Source organism: Liolophura sinensis, chromosome 1, assembly GCF_032854445.1.
Source record: "Liolophura sinensis isolate JHLJ2023 chromosome 1, CUHK_Ljap_v2, whole genome shotgun sequence".
Classification (NCBI taxonomy): Eukaryota; Metazoa; Mollusca; class Polyplacophora; order Chitonida; family Chitonidae; genus Liolophura; species Liolophura sinensis.
The window spans coordinates 95,007,800-95,023,034 of NC_088295.1; positions in this window are offsets into that span (position 1 = coordinate 95,007,800).

The following is a 15,235-nucleotide window of genomic DNA, read 5'->3' on the forward strand; positions in this document are numbered from 1 at the left end:
ACTGATTGGTGGAGAAAATCAGAACGTCAGATCAGCTGATATCAAAGCTCAGATACTGATTGGTGGAGAAAATCAGGACGTTAGATCAGCTGATATCAAAGCTCAGATATTGATTTCTGGAGAAAATCAGGACCTTAGATCAGCTAGTATCAAAGTTCAAATACTGATTGATGGACAAAATCAGGACGTTAGATCAGGTGGTATCAAAGCTCAGATACTGATTGGTGGAGAAAATCAGGACGTCAGATCAGCTGATATCAAAGCTCAGATACTGACTGATGGAGAAAATCAGGACGTTAGATCAGCTGATATCAAGCTCAGATACTGACTGATGGAGAAAATCAGGACGTTAGATTAGCTGGTATCAAAGCTCAGATACTGATTGGTGGAGAAAATCAGGACTTTAGATCAGCTAGTATCAAATGTCAGATACTGATTGGTGGAGAAAATCAGAACGTTAGATCAACTGGTATCAAAGCTCAGATACTGATTGATGGAGAAAATCAGAACGTCAGATCAGCTGATATCAAAGCTCAGATACTGATTGATGGAGAAAATCAGGACGTTAGATTAGCTAGTATCAAAGCTCAGATACTGATTGGTGGAGAAAATCAGGGCGTTAAATCAACTGGTATCAAAGCTCAGATATTGATTGATGGAGAAAATCAGAACGTTAGATCAGCTGATATCAAAGCTCAGATATTGATTGGTGAAGAAAATCAGGACGTCAGATCAACTGGTATCAAAGCTCAGATACTGATTGGTGGAGAAAATCAGGACGTTAGATCAGCTGGTATCAGAGCTCAGATACTGATTGATGGAGAAAATCAGGACGTTAGATCAGCTGATATCAAAGCTCAGATACTGATTGGTGGAGAAAATCAGGACGTTAGATCAGCTGATATCAAAGCTCAGATACTGATTGGTGGAGAAAATCAGGACGTTAGATCAGCTGGTATCAAAGCTCAGATACTGATTGATGGAGAAAATCAGGACGTTAGATCAGCTGATATCAAAGCTCAGATACTGATTGGTGGAGAAAATCAGGACGTTAGATCAGCTGATATCAAAGCTCAGATACTGATTGATGGAGAAAATCAGGACGTTAGATCAGCTGATATCAAAGCTCAGATACTGATTGGTGGAGAAAATCAGGACGTTAGATCAGCTGATATCAAAGCTCAGATACTGATTGGTGGAGAAAATCAGGACGTTAGATCAGCTGGTATCAAAGCTCAGATACTGATTGATGGAGAAAATCAGGACGTTAGATCAGCTGATATCAAGCTCAGATACTGATTGGTGGAGAAAATCAGGACGTTAGATCAGCTGGTATCAGAGCTCAGATACTGATTGATGGAGAAAATCAGGACGTTAGATTAGCTGATATCAAAGCTCAGATACTGATTGATGGAGAAAATCAGGACGTTAGATCAGCTGATATCAAGCTCAGATACTGATTGGTGGAGAAAATCAGGACGTTAGATCAGCTGGTATCAGAGCTCAGATACTGATTGATGGAGAAAATCAGGACGTTAGATTAGCTGATATCAAAGCTGATTTCTGAATGAGGAAAACTTATAATCTAGCATTCATGGCACACAATTTGGATTCTAATTATAAATTAAACGGGCCTTGAATATTTATTGAGTTTTTCCAGGCACTACTGAAAACTCTGCATGCCTCAACTGCTTTTTTTATCTATACGATTCCGTCCGAATTTATTTTATATACCTAGTTCTTTTTGGGTTTGACCTTAGAACTAATATTTCCCACGGCATGTATATTATCTGTGTCGTTATTAATTTTCTACGAGGTGTTAAAAATTTGAGATTTGGCTTTATTTGTCGTTAGTGCCAGAGTTGTACACATTAGTATAGGACTCTCATCTGGCTTATGCTTATGTATCGGACTGGTTTTGGTGTCACACATTATCTGAACCTATTATAATATATACACCTTCATTCAACAACACATTTCACCTCACCTTAGTATGGTACTGATAGAAACTTGAATCTACCTCACCTGTGGCTTAAGGTTCATACTCGTGTGTCCCAACCTTTGCTCAATGCAACAGACCCTGACTTCCTCACAGTCCCAAAACCCAAAAAGCTCAAATCCAACTTGATGGAGGAATACATTGTGTACATATTTTTTAATATAATTTCCACCTACATTTTTGTAAAAAAATTAAATCATGAATAGCTCTTGACCTGTGAAATGAATGGGAACCTCTTTGACTTCAGTTTTACAATTTCAGTCTAATTGTTCTTGGAATATTCTTTGCCCTGTACACCTAACCCCAACCCCCACAAGAAAATCTAGAGGTCGTTCGTGAACATCCACCGACCATGAATCAACATGCAGGTCAATATTCCTAAGATCATTTTTTAAAACAACAATCAACACAAACCACCAAGTCTGACTAACTGGTTGTTTTGAACAGGATAGTAGCATCCACATAAAAAAAAAAACATTAAACATATGAGTCGTCGCTATGTTATCAGAAATTATCGTTACAGTACATATGTAAACAAAACTACAGACGTACGTTTGAATCATTTCAGGCAGAAAATTGGTATACTGGTATTATTTGTATGGAGTAAAATTCTGTTTTGGTCACCATAATTGGTGTTCACGTGAACTCACATGTAGCCAACTATGATCGTTTAAGGGATGATGATGTTTATTTGAACTGGTGAAGGCGTACATTTTACCCTGAGTGTTTAGCAGTGGTACAGTTCTGCACAACCATAGTGCGCTGCCAGATAATCGCCCTTTTACCAATGGTATATAGGTTGGGCATGACATGCCCGCAATCGATTTTCTATACGATGCTTCAAAATGGCGAGGAAATATGTGGACAGTTTGGACAAAATCAAATACAATTGCTAAAATACTTACAAGTGAAAATGAACCGCGGGGTGTACAATTTTTCAGTATACCCGAAGTTAATAAAACAGATAAACTAATAAATTTAGTGACAAATGAGATGGTATACAGCGTAAAAACTCAAATTATATTTATATAATTAAAACAGATTTACTATGAGTTACAAATGAAATTTTACAGCATGGACAATTTTTAACATTCTAAAAATTAATTAAACGCGATGTACTAAGAGCTACAAATGATAGTGTGATAGTGACAGTGTGTAAAAAATTGTCAATGTGCCGAAAAGTAAATAAGACAGCCGTACTAACATATTCAAACAGTAGTGTACGTGTAGAAAATGTGATAATATACCATGTATAGAAAATGTGATAATGTACCAAACATTATATTATATGGTAGTGTACGTGTAGAAAATGTGATAATGTACCAAACATTATATTATATGGTAGTGTACGTGTAGAAAATGTGATAATGTACCAAACATTATATTACATGTATATGGTAGCGTGCGTGTAGAAAATGTGATAATATACCAAACATTATATAAAACAAATGTGCTAACAAATACACATGACAGACGTAAAATATTTATAAATGATAGTGTACCAAACCACAGACGTAACAATATTTATAAATAACAGAGTACAAAACCAAAGACGTAACATTATTTATAAATAACAGTGTACCAAACCATAGACGTAACAATAATTATAAATAACAGAGTACCAAACCATAGACGTAACAATATTTATAAATAAGAGTGTACCAAACATGAAATACCACTGAGTTACTAATATTTATCAAATACAATTGTAAAATACTTACAAGTGAAAATGAACCGCGGGGTGTACAATTTTTCAGTATACCCGAAGTTAATAAAACAGATACACTAATAAATATAGTGAAAAAGAGATAGTATACAGCGTAAAAAAATCAAATTATATTTATATAATTAAAACAGATTTACTAGGAGTTACAAATGAAATTTTACAGTATAGACAATTTTTAACATTCTAAAAATTAATTAAAAGTGGTGTACTAAGAGCTACAAATGATAGTGTAGCGTGTTGTTAAAAAAATTGTTATTGTGCCGAAAAGTAAATAAGATAGCCATACTAACATAAGGTGTTAATATACCATATATATAAAATGTGATAATGTACCAAACATTATATAAAATATTTGTACTAACACATTTAAATGATGGTGTACATGTAGAAATTTTGATAATGTATGAAACATTATAAAAAAAACAAATGTACTAATAAAAACTCGGTGTAGCAAATTTGTCAATATTCCAAATATAAAATCAAACAGATTTGTTAACAGATAAAACTGATAGTATTATATATCCCAAAGGTACTAATATTTATAAATGATAGTTTACCAAACATTAAATATCACAGAGGTACTAATATTTATAAATAAGAGTGTACGAGTTAGAAAATTTACGGTATATCAAATCATTAATTAAAACAGAGGTAGAACGTTTACACACTATATAAAAATTGATTGATATACTATAAAATATTAAATAAAACACATGTATATCAATGAGGGTGTAACCGGAAGAACTTTTTTATATCTACCAAACGTTAAATAAAACACATTAACTAGAAGGTAAAAATTTAAAAATCGGAGAAGCCGAGTTTGAACAAGAGATTGCCTTGCTCTCACAGTCGGTTGGGCCTTGGTGACGATAACGGGTGGGTATTGCTCGTTTGCTGTTCACGCGGTCTAACGTAATATAGAGAGGATATCTGTAGGCCTGCTTCAGGTGTGAGAAAATTGACCAGTATCTTAATGCCAAAGGTTTACCATGATCTCTGGTTTCCTCAACTTGTAAAAAAGACCGCCATCGTTTAGGGGAAGTCCCTTAGTATGGCGTTAAACAGCAATAAAATAAATAAGTAAAATGGAGAGTGTACCGGGTAGAAAATTTGTACACTACGAAAAAATAAATGAAACAGATGTATTCACAGGTAAAAATGACAGTCTGTCCAGTGTTCAAAATATTTAAATTTACTAAAAATTAAGTAAAACAGATGTACTAAAAGTTACACCGTCAGTATAAAGTGCAGTCAGTATTAGGCAAATAAAACCGCTGTAATTTTCTGCACGGCATATTTATCCCACTGTCCGTGTAAAACAGCTGGAATTTTCTGCACGGTATATTTATCCCCCTGTCCGCGTAAAACAACTGGAATTTTCTGCACCGTATACTTCTCCCACTGTCAGCGTAAAACAGCTGTCATTTTCTGCAAAGCATAAGTATCCCTTTGTCAGTGTAAATCAGCTGGAATTGTCTGCACGGTATATTTATCCCTTTGCCCGTGTACAACAGCTGTAATTTTCTGAACGGTATGTCTTTCTGACTGTCACTGTAAAACAGTTGAAATTTTCTGAACGGTATGTCTTTCTCACTGTCACTGTAAAACAGCTGTAATTTTCTGCACGGTATATTTATCCCTCTGTCCGTGTAAAACAGCTGTAATTTTCTGCACGGCATATTTATCCCTCTGTCAGCGTAAAACAGCTGTAATTTTCTGCACCGTATATTTATCAATCTGTCAGTGTAAAACAGCTGGAATTTTCTGCAAGCTGTAATTTTCTGCACGGCATATTTGTCCCTGTGTCCGTGTAAAACATCTGTAATTTTCTGCACGGCATATTTATCCCGCTGTCCGCGTAAAACAGCTGTAATTTTCTGCACGGCATATTTGTCCCTGTGTCCGTGTAAAACAGCTGTAATTTTCTGCACAGTATATTTTTCCCACTGTCAGTGTAAAACATCTGTAATTTTCTGCAAAGCATTTTTATCACACTGTCAGTGTAAAACAGCTGGAATTTTCTGCAAAGCATTTTTATCACACTGTCCGTGTAAAACAGGTGGAATTTTCTGCACCGTATATTTATCCCACTGTCCGTGTAAAACAGCTGTATTTTTCTGCCAGGTATATTTACCCCTCTGTCAGTGTAAAACAGCTGTAATTTTCCTGCACAGTATATTTTCCCCACTGTCAATGTAAAATACCTTTAATTTTCTGCACGACATTTTTATCTTCCTGTCCGTGGAAAACAGCCGGAATTTTCCGCACCGTATATTTATCCAACTGTCTGTGTAAAACAGCTGTAATTTTCTGCACGGCATATTTTTCCCTCTGTCCGCGTAAAACAGCTGTAATTTTCGGCACCGCATATTTTTCCCACTGTCAGTGTAAAACAGGTGGAATGTTCTGCACAGTATATTTATCCCACTGTCCGTGTAAAACAGCTGTAATTTGCGGGACCGCATATTTTTCCCACTGTCAGTGTAAAACAGGTGGAATGTTCTGCACAGTATATTTATCCCACTGTCCGTGTAAAACAGCTGTAATTTTCTGCACCGCATATTTTTCCCTCTGTCCGCGTAAAAGAGCTGAAATTTTCTGCACCGCATATTTTTCCCACTGTCAGTGTAAAACAGGTGGAATGTTCTGCACAGTATATTTATCCCACTGTCCATGTAAAACAGCTGTAATTTTCTGCACGGCATATTTTTCCCACTGTCCATGTAAAACAGCTGTAATTTTCGGCACCGCATATTTTCCCCACTGTCAGTGTAAAACAGGTGGAATGTTCTGCACAGTATATTTATCCCACTGTCCATGTAAAACAGCTGTAATTTTCTGCACGGCATATTTTTCCCACTGTCCATGTAAAACAGCTGTAATTTTCGGCACCGCATATTTTCCCCACTGTCAGTGTAAAACAGGTGGAATGTTCTGCACAGTATATTTATCCCTCTGTCAGTGTAAAACAGCTGTAATTTTCTGCACCGCATATTTATCCCTCTGTTAGTGTAAAACAGCTGTAATTTTCTGCAACGTATATTTATCCCTTTGTTAGTGTAAAACAGCTGTAATTTTCCTGCACGGTATGTTTTTCCCTCTGTAAAACAGCTGTAATTTTGTGCACCGTATATTTATCCCTCTGTCCGTGCAAAGGAGCTGTACTAATATACACTATAAGCAATGTATACCGTACAAAAATCTGTCAATATAGGAAAGCTAAATCAATCAGATCAGATAAATCAGATGTACGTGTACTCAGGAAACAATAGCTGTAATGAGTGCAGAACACTTTTATACACAAGAAAGGAAAGAAATAGATGTACTGGCAGCCACAAACGGTATAGTGTATATGGTGTGTATATTTGGCAGTATACCCCAACATTCACAGACGATATAGGGTATAAAGTGTGTATATTTGGCAGCTCAACCCAACATTAACACACAATATAGGGAATATAGTGTGTAGATTTGGCAGAATACTCCAACATTATCAGACGATATAGGGTATATAGTGTGTAGATTTGGCAGTTTAACCCAACATTAACAGACGATATAGGGTATATAGTGTGTAGATTTGGCAGTTCAACCCAACATAAACAGACGGTATAGGGTATATTTAGTGTGTAGATTTGGCAGTTCAACCCAACATTAACAAACGATATAGGGAATATAGTGTATAGATTTGGCAGTTCAACCCAACATAAACAGACGATATAGGGTATATAGTGTGTAGATTTGGCAGTTCAACCCAACATTCACAGACGATATAGGGTATATAGTGTGTAGATTTGGCAGTTCAACCCAACATTATCAGATGATATAGGGTATATAGTGTGTAGATTTGGCAGTTCAACCCAACATTATCAGATGATATAGGGTATATAGTGTGTAGATTTGGCAGTTCAACCCAACATTATCAGATGATATAGGGTATATAGTGTGTAGATTTGGCAGTTCAACCCAACATTATCAGACGATATAGGGTATATAGTGTATAGATTTGGCAGTTCAACCCAACATAAACAGACGGTATTGGGTATATTTAGTGTGTAGATTTGGCGGTTCAACCCAACATTATCAGACGATATAGGGCATATAGTGTGTAGATTTGGCAGTTCAACCCAACATTAACAGACGATATAGGGTATATAGTGTGTAGATTTGGCAGAATACTCCAACATTATCAGACGATATAGGGTATATAGTGTGTAGATTTGGCAGTTTAACCCAACATTAACAGACGATATAGGGTATATAGTGTGTAGATTTGGCAGTTCAACCCAACATTATCAGACGATATAGGGTATATAGTGTGCAGATTTGGCAGTTCAACCCAACATTAACAGACGATATAGGGTATATAGTGTGCAGATTTGGCAGTTCAACCCAACATTAACAGACGATATAGGGTATATTTAGTGTGTAGATTTGGCGGTTCAACCCAACATTATCAGACGATATAGGGTATATAGTGTGTAGATTTGGCAGTTCAACCCAACATTAACAGACGATTTAGGGTATATAGTGTGTAGATTTGGCAGAATACTCCAACATTATCAGACGATATAGGGTATGTAATGTGTAGATTTGGCAGTTTAACCCAACATTAACAGACGATATAGGGTATATTTAGTGTGTAGATTTGGCGGTTCAACCCAACATTAACAGACAATATAGGGTATATAGTGTGTAGATTTAGCAGTTCAACCCAACATTAACAGACGATATAGGGAATATAGTGTGTAGATTTGGCAGTTCAACCCAACATTCACAGACGATATAGGGTATATAGTGTGTAGATTTGGCAGTTCAACCCAACATTAACAGACGATATAGGGTATATAGTGTGTAGATTTGGCAGTTCAGCCCAACATTATCAGATGATATAGGGTATATAGTGTGTAGATTTGGCAGTTCAACCCAACATAAACAAACGGTATAGGGTATATAGTGTGTAGATTTGGCAGTTCAACCCAACATTAACAGACGATATAGGGTATATAGTGTGTAGATTTGGCAGTTCAATCCAACATTAATAGACGATATAGGGTATATAGTGTGTAGATTTGGCAGTTCAACCCAACATTATCAGATGATATAGGGTATATAGTGTGTAGATTTGGCAGTTTAACCCAACATTAACAGACGATACAGGGTATATAGTGTATAGATTTGGCAGTTCAACCCAATATTATCAGACGATATAGGGAATATAGTGTGTAGATTTGGCAGAATACTCCAACATTATCAGACGATATAGGGTATGTAGTGTGTAGATTTAGCAGTTCAACCCAACATAAACAGACGATATAGGGTATATAGTGTGTAAATTTGACAGTATACTCCAACATTAAAAGACGATATAGTTTATAAAGTGTGTAAATTGGACAGTATACCCAAACATTAAATAAATCATATATATTTATATACAAATAACAGCACACGTGTAAAATATTATGCTTATTAAATCAAGTAAAGTAGGATCACAAATATTTTAATTTAGGTGTTCTATATAGACTGAAAATGTGTAAGTTTCCTGAATGAAATAAAAACGTTTGTCAAGGGTTATATAAAATTAATTGCGTCCTTTGTAGAAAATATGAAGACTATAAATTCAATACTAGTGACCCTGTTTTATCGAAACGATGACGGATAACAGATTCTCAAAATGAAATGTATTTCTAAGCAAAAATGAAGACTCACAAAATTCATTATGCCATTGTCAGTGTAAAATATAACATTGTGCGCTAATCTGACACCTTTTTAAAACACCTGCATTACCCAAAAAGCTCCAGCCTTTGTAATATGTACTTTAAACCCCTGCATTACGCCCCAGTCCCCCCCCCCCCCGCGCCTGCAAAGCTTCTGTGGTTGTAATATATACTGTAGACTATTCTAATCGTTGTGAAGCACATTTGCAGTTTATGACAATATTATAATATTGTCTACATAGAAAGAAGTAGAGACATATGGCTTTTAACATAAAATCCCCTATCTCAGGGCTATAAGGCAAACAAAAAATAACCAAAAAGAATAGAAAAAAGATAAACAACCCCCTTTATCAACACCTGTCCAGTGAGTGTATTCTTATAGCTGTGTTTTAATATTTTACCCTTGATTTTACGGACTGCAGCATGGAAAATGTGATTTCCATGTTTTACCCTTGATTTTACGGACTGGAGCATGGAAAATGTGATATTCCATGTTTTACCCTAATATTTTAGTGACTGAAACATGTGATATTCCATACTTTACTCCTGATTTTATACAGTGTCAATGTTTTCCCTTCAAACAGTTAAGTGGAGAAGTGTCCAGGTCCAAGTACAGCACTGAAAACTCTCTGTAAATACGCTCTTCACAGTTTTATACAGCTTGTCTGGACAACAGGATTTCTTGTTTTTAGCTGACCTGTTAATTGCCGAATTCATCTAGATTATGGCCATGATGTAAGTCATCATAACATGCTTCATCATGATTTTTAACATGTTTTTCAATACATACGGTGACTTCAATAAATACAGCTACTATTTACAGTTTGTCTCCATGACAAAATGAAAGGCTGGATAATAGGCCTCCAAGATGATACCATTACATCTTTGCCACCTCGAGTGGTCTCTAATGGCCAAAATTTTCCGGTTCCTGACCAATTAATTGTTTGTAATTGTCACTGGAAAGAAACTATGTTCTGTTCTTTTTGTTGTAATATTTGTGTCGGTCAGCTAGAATGCTGTCAGCTAAAAATTTTTAATAGTAAGTTTTAATGTTTTGAATAGTGACTTAGACAATATAGAAGATTACATCATCATCTGCAGCCACATTTCACTCATGTTCTCTTTGAAATGAAAATCGTGATGACAATGGTGATGATGATGATGGCATTTTGTATCTAGAAAGACAAATTTCCGCAGAAATCTGTCAAAATGGCTTCTATATATACTACAGTCTCTGCCATAAATGTACTGATGTGTGTTTCGTGGAAATTCGACCTGTCCAAAACTGAAGGCCCGCTTAAATCTGACTGATACGGAAAGATCAGATAGGATCGGCTTATTTTGGGGTGTGCACTGCCGCCTCACGGGTCAGCATGACATGCCTTACTCATGCCAGCTCGGCCTGACATGGGATTAGACAGCCTTACCACGACTGGGCTAAAAGGAAGAGATATTGTCACAAGCATATCACAGCGATGAATGGTCTAGTCCTCCAGGTCAGAAAACAGTTCGTGTAATTACAGATAATCTATATCTAAAACAAAACACATTTATCTGTAGTTTACCAAGTTATTCATTTGTCTGATCACCAAATATTCGAGTCACAAAACATACCTGACTGTTGTGAACTATCTTAGTGATATTTATTTGTTTATTTATTTGATTGGTGTTTTACGCCGTACTCAAGAATATTTCACTTACATGACAGCGACCAGTATTATGGTGGGTGGAAACCGGGCACAGCTAGGGGGAAACCCACGACCATCCGCAGGCGGCTGCAGTCGTTCCCACGTACGGCGGGAGATGATAGTGATAAGTCATAACACAAAACACTCGTGTCGCAAAACACACCTGACTGTCGTCAAAGTCAAGTCAAAGACTTAGTACTTTTATTTAACCGGGGTAACTCTTGCAGTACAGAAATGATTTCCAAAGAGGCTCTGGCGGCTATACATTTATCGATATTTACAATAATCTCTCCTGGTCAATATAAGGCTTTTAACCATTGCACCATGACGAGTATATCAATGAAGAACTATGTGTGTAATAAATATATTCATAGAAATTGACAAAAAATTCAACAGGCAATAGGGAATACATAAATAAAAAATATTGACATCGTTTTCTACGAATAATGTTTTCTAAAAATATTCAAAGTGGATAAATTTCTTAAATTAAGACATAGGTCGTTCCTCTAAATAAAACGATCGTTGACCAGCTTTCAAAACGACTTATGGAACATTTAAAAGCTTTCTGTCAGCTGTGGTCTTATTATACATATTACTATCAGTATTACAATTCTGTGACAGGTAGCTAGGGGTGAAATTATACCCATTAACGTCAGTATTACAATTCTCTGACAGGTAGCTAGGGGTGAAATTATACCCATTAACGTCAGTATTACAATTCTGTGACAGGTAGCTAGGGGTGAAATTATACCCATTAACGTCAGTATTACAATTCTCTGACAGGTAGCTAGGGGTGAAATTATACCCATTAACGTCAGTATTACAATTCTCTGACAGGTAGCTAGGGGTGAAATTATACCCATTAACGTCAGTATTACAATTCTCTGACAGGTAGCTAGGGGTGAAATTATACCCATTAACGTCAGTATTACAATTCTCTGACAGGTAGCTAGGGGTGAAATTATACCCATTAACGTCAGTATTACAATTCTCTGACAGGTAGCTAGGGGTGAAATTATACCCATTAACGTCAGTATTACAATTCTCTGACAGGTACTAAGGGCTAACACATATCCGTGACAGGTAGTTAGGGGTAAAATTATAGGGCAGGTAGTTAGGGCTAACACAAATCTGTCACATGTAGTTATGTCTAACACATTTCTGCGACAGGTAGTTAGGGCTAACACATTTCTGCGACAGGTAGTTAGGGCTAACACATTTCTGCGACAGGTAGCTAGGGGTAACACATTTCTGCGACAGGTAGCTAGGGGTAACACATTTCTGCGACAGGTAGTTAGGGCTAACACATTTCTGCGACAGGTAGTTAGGGCTAACACATTTCTGCGACAGGTAGTTAGGGCTAACACATTTCTGCGACAGGTAGTTAGGGCTAACACATTTCTGCGACAGGTAGTTAGGGCTAACACATTTCTGCAACAGGTAGTTAGGGCTAACACATTTCTGCGACAGGTAGTTAGGGCTAACACATTTCTGCGACAGGTAGCTAGGGGTAAAATTATACACATTAATATCAGTATTACAGTTCTGTGACAGGTAGTTAGGGCTAACAGAATTCTGTGACAGCCAGTCAGGGCTAACACAATTCTGTGACAGGTAGTTAGGGCTAACACATTTCTGTGACAGGTAGTTAGGGCTAACACATTTCTGTCACAGGTAGTTAGGGCTAACACAAATCTGTCACAGGTAGTTAGGGCTAACACAAATCTGTCACAGGTAGTTAGGGCTAACAGAATTCTGTGACAGCCAGTCAGGGCTAACACAATTCTGTGACATGTTGTTAGGGCTAACACAATTCTGTGACATGTAGTTAGGTCTAATAGAAATCTATGACAAATTGTTAGGTGTATAATTACCCCATTAACGTCAGTATTATAATTCTGTGACGGGTACTTAGGGCTAACACAATTCTGTGACATGTAGCTAGGGCTAACACAATTCTGTGACAGGTAGTTAGGGCTAAGACAATTCTGCGACAGGTAGTTAGGGTTAAGACAATTCTGTGACAGCTAGTTAGGGCTAAGACAATTCTGTAACATAGTTATGGCTAACACAATTCTGTGACATGTAGCTAGGGCTAACACAATTCTGTGACAAGTAGTCAGGGCTAACACATTTCTGTGACAGCTAGTTAGGGCTAAGACAATTCTGTAACATAGTTATGGCTAACACAATTCTGTGACATGTAGCTAGGGCTAACACAATTTTGCGACAGGTAGTTAGGGTTACACAATTATGTGACAGGTAGTTAGGGTTAAGACAATTCTCTGACAGCTAGTTAGGGCTAACACATTTCTGTAACATAGTTATGGCTAACACAATTCTGTGACATGTAGCTAGGGCTAACACAATTCTGTGACATGTAGCTAGGGCTAACACAATTCTGTGACAGGTAGTTAGGATAACACAATTTTGCGACAGGTAGTTAGGGCTACACAATTATGTGACAGGTAGTTAGGGGTAAAATTATTCATACATTTAAATATTAAATTTGCAGAATGAAAATAAAAGTTTTCTGTTCAAATACGCCATTTCAATTCATTAAAAACTAGAAAACTGGAACTATCACACGGTGCCCGAAGAATTACATTACCAGCTCTGTTTTGAAAATGGTATGATTTTTCTAAATGTCAACAATAAGTTAGATCACTCATCATTAGTGTCATAAAACAATGTCACGAAACACACGTGTGACTGTCGTGAACCATGGTAATGATAAGACAGATTGCCAAACATTCGTGTAACAAAACACGTGACTGTCGTGAACCATAGCAATGATAAGTCAGATCGCCAAACATTCGTGCAACAAAACATATGTGACTGTCGTGAACCATGGTAATGATAAGACAGATTGCCAAACATTCGTGTAACAAAACACATGTGACTGTCGTGAACCATGGTAATGGTAAGACAGATTGCCAAACATCCGTGTAACAAAACATATGTGACTGTCGTGAACCATGGTAATGATAAGACAGATCGCCAAACATTCGTGTAACAAAACACACCTGACTGTCGTGAACCATGGTAATGATAAGACAGATTGCCAAACATTCGTGTAACAAAACACGTGACTGTCGTGAACCATGGTAATGATAAGATAGATTGCCAAACATTCGTGTAACAAAACACATGTGACTGTCGTGAACCATGGTAATGATAAGATAGATTGCCAAACATTCGTGTAACAAAACACATGTGACTGTCGTGAACCATGGCAATGATAAGACAGATCGTTCGTCGGGTGTTCACTTCATTTTTTGCCAAAATGTATCCACCACAACACCCACAGAGAAAACGCTTGCTGTGTAAATCTTCGTCTAGCTAATGGATCTCTTACAGAAAATAGATACATGTAGGTGTTCTGTGGCTTTTATGAAATAAAAGCCACCAAGACACGCAATGATTGAGAAACCATGCCACTGGAAAACCTTGCCCTTGCAAAAACCCTACCACTGGAAAACCCTGACCTTGGAAAACCTTGCCATTGGAAAACCATGCCATTGGAAAACAATGCCATTTGAAAATCATGCCCTTGGAAAGCCATGCCCTTAGAAAACCCTGCAATTGGAAAAACCCAGCGATTGGAAAACCATACGCTTCGAAAACCCGGCCATTGCAAAACTATGTCACTGGAAAAAGTTTATCCTTTGAAAAAAAATTCTACCCTGTCAAAAACTGCCTTTTAATTGGTGAAGGAGCAACATGTATCATAGAGTTGAGTTTTCTAGACAGAACAAAAGTTTGAGCAAGTGGCACTTCTCTGATAAATACACATATACTCATCTTTAACAAAAGACACAAAAACATGGTATTATTTTCATTTATTCCAGTAAAAACACAACAACCTTGAACAATAATTCTGATAATTATAATAATAATACTGATTAATCTAACAAATATGAATATGTAAAATATAGATTCAAACCAAATACAGGATATAGATTCAAACCAAATACAGGATATAGATTCGAACCAAATACAGAAATCCTTTGGTTACGTAATAATTTCTATCATGGCTTAATAACATAACTACTCTTTGTTGTCAAGAGACATGTCCAAAAGCCACAGCAGTATGGATCACAGGCTA